A 14,066-nucleotide genomic window follows, 5' to 3' on the forward strand; every position below is an offset into this window, starting at 1 on the left:
GGTGAGACTGCACTTGGAGTATTGTGTTCAATTCTGGTCACCTCATTATAGGAAGGATGTGGAAGCTATGGAGAGGGTGCAGAGGGGATTTACCAGGATGTTGCCTGGTTTGGAGAACAAGTCATATGAAGCGAGATTAGCAGAGCTGGGACTATTCTCTTTGGAGCGTAGAAGAATGAGAGGGGACTTGATAGAGGTCTACAAGATTATGAGAGGCATAGATATGGTGGATAGTCAGTACCTGTTTCCCAGGGCACCAATAGCAAGCACCAGAGGGCATGTGTACAAAATTAAGGGAGGGAAGTTTAGAGGAGACCTCAGGGGTAAGTTTTTTACACAGAGGGTTGTGAGTGTCTGGAATGACTTGCCAGGGGTGGTGGCGGAGGCTAAAACATTAGGGGTATTTAAGAGCCTCTTGGGCAGGCACATAGATGAAAGAAAAATTGAGGGTTATGGAGTAGTGTGGGTTTAGTACTTTTTTTAAGAATTATATGGGTCGGCACAACATGAAGGGCTGAAGGGCCTGTACTGCACTGTAGAGTTCTATGGTTCTATGGTCTCTAATTTCTGACAATTTCTTCCCCCCCTCCCCCATTCCTCCTCCTCTCTTCTTCCATTCCTCATTCTGGTTACTCTCTCACCCCTTCTCCACATCTGCCTATCACCTCCCTCTGGTCCCCCTCCTCCTTCCCTTCCTGCAGAATCTCTTGTGTTTTTGCGATCAAAGTGTTGTTCTGTGACCTTCTCTTTGTGATTGGCGAGATCACAAATATGAAAAACATGGGGAATTCTGCAGATGCTGGAAATCCAGAGCAACACACACACACTTAACGCTGGAGGAATTCAGCAGGTCTGGCAGCACCTATGGAGGGAAACAAACAGTTGATGTTTTGGGCCAAGACCCTTCATCAGGGCTCTGAAGAATGAAGAACTATTGCTATGACAAAACTTCAGAGATGCATATTACATTCACCTCAGATAGCCTAAAATGTTTTGATCACACGCTTTGATTTGAATGTCATTTGCAGTGAAAACATTCCCACAACTGTCAACAATGTAGCTATTATAAGGAAATATCCTTGTATTTTCTCATTAAGTTAGAATAGAATGACAGTGAAGACTGTTGGAGGTTTGCTTATCTGTTACATTAAAAGATGTGCTAACGTCAACTTCTACATTGCTTTGCAAATTGAAAATGTTCACTTCCACCCATGGCTGAACGCTCTGATGAGTGTTGCATTTCACAAATGCATACTCAGGATCATCAGGGGTTCTGCACTGATTTCAATATTTGTTCTATTCGTTGGTAAATTCACATGAGCTGAGATGTCCCTTAACAGGAGCAGCCCTGCTTTCAGGTACGCCTGCCATTTAATTATCATCCCCACTTTGATTTCCCCTAATATCTTTGGCACATTGGCCTTCATAAATCATATTACTGAGGTCAAGAGTTGGGATGTTATGTTGAAGTTGTCGAAGATGTTAGTGAGAACTAATCTGGAGTATTGTGTGCTGTTGCCGTCACCTATGTACAGGAAAGATATCAACAAGATTGAAAGAGTGCAGTGAAAATTTACAAGGATGTTGTCAGGACCTGAGTTATAGGGAAAGGCTAAATGGGTTAGGACATTATTCCCTAGAGTGCAGGTGATTGAGCGGAGATTGTATCGAGGTATACAAAATTATGAGGAGTATAGATAGAGATGGGAGGGGTATGGAGGGCTATTGTCCAGGTGCAGGTAGATGGGATGAGGTAGAAAAATAGCTTGGAATGGACTAGATGTACCATGGGGGTTGTTACTGTTCTATAACTCGAGAGCACAGTAGACCCATGTTCCATTCCCATCGCTGTCTGTAAGGAGTTCATAGTTCACCAGTGACCATGCTCCAGGTAACCTGGCTTCAAAGACATACCGGTTGGTAGGTTAATTGGTCATTGTAAATTGATTAGGCTAGGGTTAAAGTAGAGGTTCCTGGGCAGTACACCTCAAAGGGCTGCAAGAGCCTATTCTGCACTTTATCTTCATAAACAAATAAATGGCACTGACTCTCTGATGCTGGCAATTGTTCTGATTGGAAAATGCTGCTTTGGTATTCATTTTCTCCTCTGAGTGTACATGGTGATTATGTTGCCTTGCCGCCCGTTTCTAAAAGTGATCTTGTTAAATCTAACAGCTAAAACATTAACTCTGCTTCTTTTTTCCGCAGATGCTACTTGACCTGTGAGATGTTTCCAACATTTTGTGTCTTCAGCTCAGTTTTCAACTCACTTCAAGGGCCTTCTGTTGATGCACTACAATTGCCAGCTTCCGTTCAGATGGAAATTTTGCGTTTTGCAGCAATTTGTCTCAGATAAGTCCACTACGGATCAATTGCTACTTTTGCTTCATGCCCTGTGCAGGTATATGTAATTATCTCCTGCATCATCAGCGGCTCTAGAGTGAAGTTTGCAGTCAGTAAAAGTTTTGCTCCTAGGTTCCTCCAGAAGGGCCACAATCTTGTCATGGTTCGGAGGTGTGTGTGCCTCAATGACCCAGAGAGCTATGTTGGCTGGAGTCAGGGCTTTATGCTTTGGCTCTTGGTAGGGTCACCCATGCCAAACAGGTCAAAGGGTGGAGTTCAGGGTGGTGTGGGGGTTCAACTCAGGGCTAACAACCCTGAATGGTAAAACAAAACTGTTACAGAAACTGCAATGAAGAATTCTTCTACATCTGAGCAAAACAGTTTTCCTGTGTCTCCACCAGGGATTTTCATGACTGACGGTAGCGAAAACCGAGAGGAAGCTACTGACATGATGAAGGAAGCCCTGAACACTGCCAGAGATGGAGGGCATTTATTGCTGCCCTAAATGCCAGCAGTGTAATGGGCAGTAAGTAGGTAGTCATTAGTTGTAGATGTAAATGTACATAAAGGTGTTAATGTTGTACAATAGTAATGTTTCTTTCCTTATACCCTCTGCAGTTGCAAATTCTGTTACTGACCTATCAAACAGGTGAGACTGTACTTCCCAGTGAAACAGAGTCCGGACGGCTCAGGATACAGGTCCAGTGTGGCTCTCGTCAGTATTATGTAACTCTAGCATGAGTGTTCCTGTTCGACTATTTATTTTCATCTCGGTTGGCTTACGTGGTTTTCAGATTATTGGAGGATTTCTTGCTTCCACAGCAGCTGCATGGTTAAATAGCAGGCTGACTCGGTGACAGGCTCGGTTGTGTTATCCTACCTACCAATAAAAATCAACAGTAAATGTTCATTTCAGATTCTGAATTACAATCAGATTTATTACCACTGACATGTTGCATGAAATTTGTTGTCTTGTGGCAGCAATACATTGTAATACATAATATAACTACTATAAATTATGATAGGAAATATAGGTGGCACTCACAGACATACAAGATGTTTAAACTAAAAGCAACTGCACTCCCAAATCCTTCATCCACATCTTGATTGTAGTATAGTTTCACCCTTGTATATGACCGTAAGACAGAGGAACAGTATTAGGCCACTCAGCCTATCAAATCTGCTCCCCCATTTGATCATGGCTGACTTATTTTACCTCGCAACCCCATTATCCTGCCTTCTCCCCATAAACCCTAATGACCTTACTAATGAAGATTGTATCAACCTCTGCTTTAAATATATCCAATGTTTTGTTTCCACAGATATCTGTTGCAATGACTCACCGTGCTCTTGCAAAAGAAGCTCCTGCTCATCCCAGTCCTAAAGGGTTTTCCTTTTATTCTGTGTCTGTGCCTTCTGGTCCTATGCTCTCCCACTATTGAAAACATCCTTTTGATGTCCTCTCTATCTGGGACTTTAAATAATCAGTAGGTTTCAATGAGATCACCCTTCATTCTTATAAATGCCAGTGAGTACTGGCACAGGGTTATTAAGTACTCCTCATATGTTAACTCTTTCATTCACAGGATCATTCTCGTGAATATCTTCTGGATCATCTCCAACACCTGCACATTTTTCCTTAGACATGGAGCCCAAAACTGCTGATAATAGTCCAAATGTGGTCTGACTGATGCCTGAGGAAGTTTCAGCATTTTATTCTAGCTTTTATATTCCAGACCTCTTGAAATAAATGTGAACATTGCGTTCACCTTCCTTACTACCTACGCAAGCTGCATGTTCATCTTTAGGGAATCCTGTACAAGGTCGCTCAAGTTCCTTTACACCTATGACTTCTAAATTCTCTCTCAATTTAGAAAAACGGTCTTTTATTCCTTCTGCCAATGTGTATGACCACATGCTTCCTTGCGCTGTATTCCATTTGCCACTTCTTCGAATCTGTCCAAGCCCTTCTGCAGACGCCCTGTTTCCTCAACACTACCTGCCCCTCCAACTCTCTTGGTGTCATCTGCAAACTTGGCCACAATCCCATCAATTCAGTCATTCAGATTATTAACATATAATTTGAAATGACGCAGACCCAACATCAGCTCCTGCGAAACACCACTAGTCATCGACAGCCAACCAGAAAAGACCTGCTTTATTCCCACTCCTTGCCTTCTGCTTTTCAGGCAATCTTCTATCCATGTCCATATCTTTCCTGCAATGCTATCAGCCTCATGTGTTCATCAGCCACCTTGTCAAAGGCCTTCTGAAAATCCAAATAAACAACATCCACTGACTCTGGTTTGTCTATCCTGCCTGTTGCTTTCTCAAAGTATTCCTTAAGGAAACCATGCTGACTTCGACCTATTTTATTGTGTGCATCCAGGTACCTCAGAAACACATCACTAGTAATGAATTCTAATATTTTCATAACCACTGAAGTAAGGCTAACAGGCCTAATTTTTCTTGTCTTATGTTCAAGATTTCCTGCATCAGTGGAATATCATGCGTTTAGAATTGAGTCTTCCCTTGCAGATTCATCAACATGAGCCTATATCATTCCAATGACACTTAGGAGCAGCACCCGTGTCATTGAGTACTCTGTTGGCCTGGGGCTTGACAGCCCATGTTCTACAGGTCCAGCAACCTGCTCTAATTATTTTTCCTATGCAATCTTTGACTGGGAGACAAGTGAAACATGTTTTACAAGTTGCCTTAACAATATAGTTTCACTTGATTTCTCTGGACGTACATTCTTCTGTTTGTATGCGTGAGAGAGATTTCAAAGTGCCTGTTTGAAAGTGTGCTTCTGTGTCTGGCTGCATACCCGTGTCTGTGCAAGGATTCTAGTTAGTTAGTCACTCTGTCTACTACCTTAATCACTACACTGCACAATAAAAAATTGGAATTTCATTTTATAAGGCTGTTAACATTGCAAGTGCATGCTGGTATTTATGTATTTATGCACATTTTATTCCATATCCCTACTTAAACTTCTAACTCTATTTTAAATAATTCTTTATTCTTTATAATTGTTGAAAGCTGCTTTTGTTGCATGTCACACTTGCACACCACAGCAAATTCCTAATACGTGTAAATGCATGTGGTGAATAAAGCTGATCTTTGATCCTTGATGTATATTTACTCGCGTGAATTTGCATGTGCCTGTGTTGGGCCGAAGAGTCTCTACCATTGCAGGTATGACTACAGCTAGCATAGCTGGCATGGATGAACTGAGAAAAAGCAGCTGTTTCCATGCATTGTTATTCTTCGATTTTATGGTTCTACTTGTTGCTATAGTGAGGTAGCTTTTTAAGTGTTAAAGATTTCATTCTCACATAGTGAAGCCATGGTTTCGCTTGTAGCACAGATCCAACCTTCCCCCCCCCCCACCCCCCAAGGTACTCACTCTGTCCCCCCTGTTGCCTTTCTGCTGAGTATTTTTACGCTAGTATGGAGTATCTTACTGGAAAGCCTATTAAGGCAGGAGGTCTGACAGCTATTAGTACAGCACATTTTTATTGTAGTATGACTGACTGGCATCCAGTGTATGATAACGTTAGTCAGTGAAAATAATTCTATGCTTCAAAAGAGGTTTGTGGAGCAAAATCATAATCCCATTGCACTAAATACATACAGATTGAGTACTCCTTATCCAAAATTCCAAAATCCAAAAACCTCCAAGATCTGATTTTTTTTTAGCACTACCCTGACATCACAAAGGGAAAATTCCACATTGCGCTGGAAAGGATCCAAAGTGGTGCTCAGGTCTCTGTGCACCACAGACAGTTCGGAGAAGCGACCTCACTTATGTAACAAGCAGAATTTAACGGAATATAGAAAGACGCTGAAAAAAGCGAAAGATGAAAATCTCGATCATGTATTGAAAGAGTGGATTCATGAGCGCCAGTGTGAATATATGCTGCTTAATGGTATGCTGGTCACGAACCAAGCAAAGATCTACCATAATGACTTGAAAATTGAAGGTAGTTGCGAATATTCAGCAGGCTGCTTGCAGAAATTTTAAAGAAGGTACGGCTTTAAAATTTAAAGATTTGTGGTAATAAAGCGTCTGCTGTTCACGAAACAGCAGGGAAATTCATTGATGAGTTTGCCAAGGTAATTGCTGATGAAAATCTAACACACTGAACAGCTGCATCAGTACATATGTGATGAACAAGTGTAAGACAAAGATTGCTTACCTGTAGCACATAAGCTCGGAGTTAGAAATGATGGTGATCCCAAGCTATCTCATTATATATTCCATATCTGAAATATGAAGCACTTCTAGCCCCAAGCAGTTTGGATAAGGGGTATTCAACCTGTATTGACATAGATAAACCAGCAGTTCAGAAATTCAAAGTTGGCCTCTCAAAATCTTTGTGGTCGTTGCTTTAAAATTTATGACATGTAAGATATAGTTCTCTGTCTGGAAATAGTTTGTACTGCACATTATTAATGCCATGTTTGTAAAATGGGTTAATACTTCTCTTAAAGTAATGCTACATATTGTTAACTATAAAACATTAAAAAGGTAGCCTCATGGGCAACATATAAAAGACCCATTTGTCTTGTGTTTCAGCATGAGTTTTTGGCTACAGGAAGAAAGGGACAATTTGGAGAATGATATTTGGTATTTCTTGTGCACTTTAATCGATCTTTCAAGTTCAAGTTCAAGTTTATTGTCATCCACCAAACAAAACAACGTTCCTCTGGACCACGATGCACAACACAGTACATATTATGTAAACACAAGACACAAAAAGTAATATTGCCACGAGTACATTCTTAAACAATAAGGTGCATTTACGACACAAGTTAAAAATTATAAGTAAAAGCTACACGCTTCTTGTCCTAATGCCATGGTACCTCCAGTCTGATGGCAAGGGATCAAAGCAACTGCTGGATGGACAGGGTCAATTATTGACAATGCTAAGGGCCCTAGGCACACAGCAGTCCTGATAAATATCTCTGATGGGTGGAAGAGAGACCCGAATGAGCTTCTCAGCACTCCTCTTAATCCTTTGTAGGGACTTACAGTCAGGTGATCGGATTTGTTTGTGGATTTCTTCATTTAAAACTTCTCAACAGTGGGATAGAATGTGATATTGCAAGGATATTGGTACCAATGATTAAAAAAAATCATTTACTTTTCCAGAAGAAACTTAACTCAGGTAGCTATATCACATTGTTTTAGTATTTCTAATAACTCTAAAAAGTTAATTATAAGAGCTGTGTCAGAGGATAAACAAAAGATACCTTGCTTAGATTGTGGGGGCCAGTGGGGGTATGTATACTCGTTCGGGAGCTGCATTTCAGCATCTGCACTTTGCAAGTGTGATGCAATGGAATACAGCAGGTGTCGTGAGTTTAGATGCACATTAAGTGGCAGATTCCAGAGTGCGTGCTTTGCAATTTTAAGTGTGTTCTGGTTAACTTGTATCCATCATTCACGATTTGCATTGTGTGGAAATTGGTGTGGAAATATTTCAGGGAGAGGTTTTACCCTGAGGTATCTGTCAGGGTGGCATCTAGCGAGATCAGGCAACGTCAGGTCGAGAACCCTAATGACCTGAGCCAGCCCTTGACCCTAATTGCGACCATTCATAAGCCCTTCATCCCTGGAGCGAAACAATGCATTTTGTCAGAGATGCCCTCACTTAACAATGCATGTGGGAATTCGGATTTCTGGCACAAGCTTGAGGAAATAGTTAAAATTCACCAGATGCACCCTAAGGATATACATATGTTGGTAAAAACAAAGTGCTCAAAGAATATGTGGGAGAATATGGCTGAGGGGATGCGTAACGGAACATGGTAAACTACTAGGAATGCCAGCAATGAAGAAAGATATTGCAATTTTAAAGGAGAAGTGAGTCAGCAACTGGGGGGAGATGAGAGTAACTGGGGAATGATAATGGCAGTGATTTGAAGAGCTGATGAGACAGCCATGGATTATGCAGAATGTAAATATTGAGCGTATGAGGAGTATTAAGGGTTGGATAATCCAGGAAGAGACAACATAGTCTTCCTGAAGATGATGACGGAAGGCCTGAGCTCACCCTTCAGGAAGATTTAGATTTGGGGATAGTGGTGGGATCGACCTACTCTGCAATAGTTTCATGGGCCAGTGAGATAGACTAATAAAGTAGTCTTAGTAGTCTTGCAGCCTGGGGGTGGGGGGGAGGGGGAGGAAGCTGTTTCCTATTCTAACAGTTCTTGTCCTAATGCTACAGTAACTCCTGCCTGATTGTAGGAGGTCAAAGCAATTGTCCGATGGTTGGAATTGATGATTGACAATGATAAGGGCCCTGCATATGCAGCGCTCCTGATAAATGTCTCTAATGGGTGGAAGAGAGACCCCGATGATCTTCTCAACAGTCCTTGTAATCCCTTTTGAAGGGACTTGCAGTCAGTTGCTTGAATTTCTTTTTCTGGATTTTTTTTTGTTTAAAACTTCTCAACAGCGGCATAGAATGTGATATTGTAAGGATATAGGTAGCAACAATTAAAAAAAATCATTTACTTTTCCAGAAGAAAGTTAACTCAAGCATCCATATGCTCCATTGCTTTGTTTTAGTGTTTCCAATAGCTCTGCAAAGTTAATTACAGGAGCTGTGTCAGAGGGCAAACAAAAGACACTTTGCTTCTTAATGGTAATCTAACCTTGTGTACCTGGCAACACACACATTCTTAATTTGAGAATCCTGCTCTTAAATGTTTATTGCAGATTAGTCAGAAGATGAATATCAGATTTTCAGCTGACAGTTTCCTCTGTGGTGCAAATTGAAGCAAAAGGAATTGAGGAAACGTCACTCAGCAGCTGTTGGCATTCCAGAGCTTTTTGATCTATCCGATAAAGTTAAGCAAATATTTTCTTTCCACCTGATTACTTCATCCTAATATTTTAAAAGAACAAGAATCTTTAAGTATATTCCTATAACCTTCTCCGTAAAGCCCGTATTCTTCAAAAGGTCTCCTGTGTTTTTGTTTCCTTTTTATAAAGACTTCAATGTTTTCTCAATGCTGTATTTAAAGAGAGAGACAGCTTTAGAAAATAAAGCGGAGATGAGTTCATGACCAGGTGACAGGGATCCTCTTCACAAGATTGAGAATGACCTGTTTCCACACCAGTTTCAATGGACGCAAGGTGCCTGTAGACGACTCCTGTAATTCACAGCAGCAGCTATGTAGTGAAGTCTCCGCCAATTGTACAAAGGTCTAAAGTGATTAGAAATCAGCTTCTTCTGCAGACTTAGTACACACATAGGGCGCCATGGTGGTTTAGCGGTTAGCACAATGCTGTACACGCAGGGCGCTGGAGTTCAAATTTTGATTCTGCTGTCTGTAAGACGCCTGTACATTCTCCTCAGCACTGTGTTGGCTTCGTCCAGTGCTCTGCTGGCCTCCCCTCTGTTCAAAGGCAGACCAGTTAGTAGATTGATTGGACATTGTAAACTGTTCAATGATAGTGTTAAATAAGTGAGTTGCTGGTTCACCTGGAAGGGCCTGTTCTGCGCTCTATTTTCAAATAAAAATAAATAAACTTATGTTTGTGACCACATGGAATGACAGGAATGATCAAGTCAAGTCAACTTTTATTGTCATTTCGACCATAACTGCTGGTACAGTGCATAGTGAAAATGAGACAGCGTTTTTCAGGACCATGGTGTTACATAACATAGTACAAAAAACTAGACTGAACTATGTAATTTAAAAAAAATACAAAGAAAGCTACACTAGACTACAGACCTACACTGGACTGCATAAAGTGCACAAAAACAGTGCAGGCATTACAATAAATAATAAACTGGACAGTAGGGCAAGGTGTCAGTCCAGGCTTCCGGTATTAGCTTGGGGGAAGAAACTGTTACATAGTCTGATCGTGAGAGCCCGAATGCTTTGGAGCCTTTTCCCACACAACAGGAGGGAGAAGAGATTGTATGACGGGTGCATGGGGTCCTTCATAATGCTGTTTCCTTTGCGGATGCAGCGTATAGTGTAAATGTCCATGATGGCAGGAAGAGAGACCCCGATGATCTTCTCAGCTGACCTCACTATCCGCTGCAGGGTCTTGCGATCCGAGATGGTGCAATTTCCAAACCAGGCAGTGATGCAGCTGCTCAGGATGCTCTCAATACAACCCCTGTAGAATGTGATGAGGATGAGGGGGGTGGGAGATGGACTTTACTCAGCCTTCACAAAAAGTAGAGATGCTGCTGGGCTTTCTTTGCTATGGAGCTGGTGTTGAGGGACCAGGTGAGATTCTCCGCGAGGTGAACACCAAGAAATCTGGTGCTGTTTACGATCTCTACAGAGGAGCCATCGATGTTTAGCGGGGAGTGGTCGCTCCGTGCCCTCCTGAAGTCAACAACTGTTTCCTTTGTTTTGTTCACATTAAGAGACAGGTTGTTGGCTCTGCACCAGTCCGTTAGCCGCTGCACCTCCTCTCTGTAAGCTGACTCGTCGTTCTTGCTGATAAGACCCACCACGGTCGTGTCATCGGCGAACTTGATGATGTGGATCAAGCTGTGTGTTGCAGCACAGTCGTGGATCAGCAGAGTGAACAGCAGTGGACTGAGCACACAACCCTGGGGAGCCCCCGTGCTCAGTGTGATGGTGTTGGAGATGCTGCTCCCGATCCAGACTGACGGATGTCTCCCAGTCAGGAAGTTTAGGATCCAGTTGCAGAGGGAGGTGTTCAGGCCCAGTAGGCTCAGCTTTCCAATCAGTTTCTGAGGAATAACTGTGTTGAATGCAAAAGTCTATGAACAGCATCGGAACGTATGTGTCTTTTTTGTCCAGGTGGAGGGTGGTGGCAATGGCGTCATCTGTTGAGCGGTTGGGATGGTATGCAAACTGCAGGGGGTCCAGTGAGTGGGGCAGCAGGGTCTTGATATGCCTCATGATGAGCCTCTTGAAACACTTCATGATGATGGATGTAAGTGCAGTGGGACGGTAGTCATTTAGGCAGGACACTGAAGACTTCTTTGGCACGGGGACGATGGTGGCGGCCTTGAAGCACGTTGGAATGGTGGCGCTGCTCAGGGAGATGTTGAAGATGTCAGTGAGAACATCTGCTAGCTGGTCTGAACATCCTCTGAGCACTCTACCAGGGATATTGTCTGGTCCAGCAGCCTTCCGTGGGTTGACCCTGCACAGGGTTCTTCTCACAACGGCCACGGTGAGACACAGCATCTAGTCATTCGCAGGAGGGGTGGACTTCCTCGCCGCCACGTCATTTTCCGCCTCAAACCTGGTGTAGAAGTTACTCAGTGCATCTGGGAGGGAGGCATCACCTGCACAGTCAGGTGATGTTGTCTTGTATTTGGTGATGTCCTGGATGCCCTTACACATGCGCCGCGTGTCGCCGCTGTCCTGGAAGTAACTGTGAATTAGCTGAGCATGTGTGCGCTTTGCCCCTCTGATGGCCTGGGACAGTTTAGCCCTTGTTGTTGTTAGAGCTGCCTTGTCGCCTGCTCTGAAGGCGGAGTCACGGATCCTCAGCAGCGCACGCACCTCTGCGGTCATCCATGGCTTCTGGTTGGCACGTATAGTGATGGTCTTGGACAGAGTAACATCATCAATGCACTTTCTGATGTAGCTGATCACTGACGCTGTGTACTCCTCTAAGTTGGTAGAGTCGACATCGGTTGCAGCCTCCCTGAACATGTGCCAGTCAGTGTGCTCAAGGCAGTCTTGAAGAGCAGAGATGGCTCCTGCCGGCCAGGTTTTCACCTGCTTCTGAACTGGTCTGGAGCACCTGACGAGCGGTCTGTATGCTGGGATTAGCATAACAGAGATGTGGTCTGAGTATCCGAGGTGGGGCGGGGCTCTGCCCAGTTACGCGTCGGGTATGTTTGTGTAAACCAGGTCCAATGTGTTCTCCCCTCTCGTTGCAAAGATCAGTGTTAAAGGAGTATAATGAGTGACTAGGTGAGAACCATCAGTGAAGGGATGGTAGTGAATGGGAACAACCAAAGTGAAAACGACATTAAATATCCATCAGAATGGATCATTCTTAGCAGACTGATAGAAACTATCAGTATTCCATTGAGTATCAGTGTTGAAATAGTTATGAATTACCTAAATTGAGTTTAAGACTAAATTAATAACCATATGAATCCTAGCTATCACTGCATGCACAATGATTGAATTATAAATTGCAATAATATGTTACAAGAATTTTATACGCATTGGATTAATCTTTGGAGTTAGAAACTTTTCTATCCATTGGCTGAGTTGTAGCTGAGCCAGGGACAGAAATATCTCACCTAATCAAGGCAAGTTAAGTGTATTCAGTTTTTGGATTAAAACACCCAACTTCCTATTTGGATATCAAATGCCTGATTGTTTATGCCTTTAGGTAGATCTGCTCCAATTCTTCCAGGTAGGTCAGTTATTTTTTCACAGTGCGTGAGTGACTTGGATTACATGTTTGGAACTCTTTTTTGCATCACTTCAAACAACTTTGGCTTATCACTTCTTCTATGCCCTTCTTAACATCACTGAAGCATGGTTAGAAAAAAGACAGCAAACATCTCTGTAACCAAAGGTTTTCCATTCCTCTTTGACAGGAAAAAATGTGGAATCTAAGTGTCGCTACATATCAGCCAGGCAGCATTTCCCTTCTGAAGTGCACGGCACTGAAAGCAGTTGCTTTGAAACAAGCTGTATGCAAAACTAGGACAATGATACCCCTTCTCCTTGATCCAAGACAAGTTGCACAACACATTAATAATACTCAACATATCATCTATTCTGGGTGTTAGGTACCAATGAGAGATTCACAAGCTTCAGACCACACACTATGCTTCAGCTAATGAAATAAACGTTTTCACAACATTTTAAGAGCAAGTTTCAAACAGGAAGTTTAATCTGATAACTGCATTGTTTTAAAAACCATAAACAGAGAAGCATAATTAAACTCGAACCAAGCCTCCATCACTTAGCACTTTGCATGTGAATGCACCTTCAAATGTGTCACTCTTGTTCATGTATTTAAATATCAGGTAGCCAAGCAAACCACCTTGTGCATTTTGTCACAGTTTTCAGCCTGTATTATAATGAATAATAATAATAAACATTGTAAGAGATGTCAGAATCAGGTTCAATATCACCGGCATATGTCATGAATTTTGTTAACTTTATGAGAGCAGTACAATGATATACATGATAAACAAATATAGAGAAATAAAACTGTGTTGCATTAAGTATATTTATGTTTATTAATTAATTGAGTTAAAAATAATTAGTGCAAACTTACAGAAATAAAAAAAGTAGTGAGGTAGTGTTCATGGATTCAATGTCCATTTAGAAATCAGATGTTAAAGGGGAAGAAGCTGTACCTGAATCGCTGAGTGTGTGCCTTCATGCTTCTGTACCTCCTTCCCAATGGAAGCAGTGTAAATGGGGCATGTCCTGGGTGGTGGGGATCCTTACTGATGGACGCTGCCTTCCTAAGGCACTGCTCCTTCAAGGTGTCTTGGAGTCTGGTACCCATGTTAGAGCTGACTAATTTTACAAGTTTCTGCAACCTACTTCAATCTTGTGCAGCGGACTCCACCCCCATTGCAGTCAGTGATGCAGCTAGTCAGAATGCTCTCCACGGTGCACTTGTAGAAGTTTTTGCATGCTTTAATTGACAAACCAAATCTCCACAAACTCCTAATGAAATATAGCCATTGTCCGGCCTTGTTTATAGCTACATCAATATAGAC

General features: G+C 42.3%; 1 long non-coding RNA gene across 1 annotated transcript in view; it reads left to right on the forward strand.

The window, feature by feature from the left end:
- The window catches only part of LOC132378656 (uncharacterized), a 48,304-nt gene extending 42,580 nt beyond the window's left edge, over positions 1-5,724 (forward strand). Inside the window, exon 3 of the long non-coding RNA XR_009507144.1 lies at positions 2,209-5,724. This is a non-coding gene — a long non-coding RNA (uncharacterized LOC132378656). The remainder of the gene's footprint in view (positions 1-2,208) is intronic.
- The last annotated feature ends 8,342 nt before the right edge of the window (positions 5,725-14,066 follow it).

Source organism: Hypanus sabinus, chromosome 20, assembly GCF_030144855.1.
Source record: "Hypanus sabinus isolate sHypSab1 chromosome 20, sHypSab1.hap1, whole genome shotgun sequence".
NCBI classification, from domain to species: Eukaryota; Metazoa; Chordata; class Chondrichthyes; order Myliobatiformes; family Dasyatidae; genus Hypanus; species Hypanus sabinus.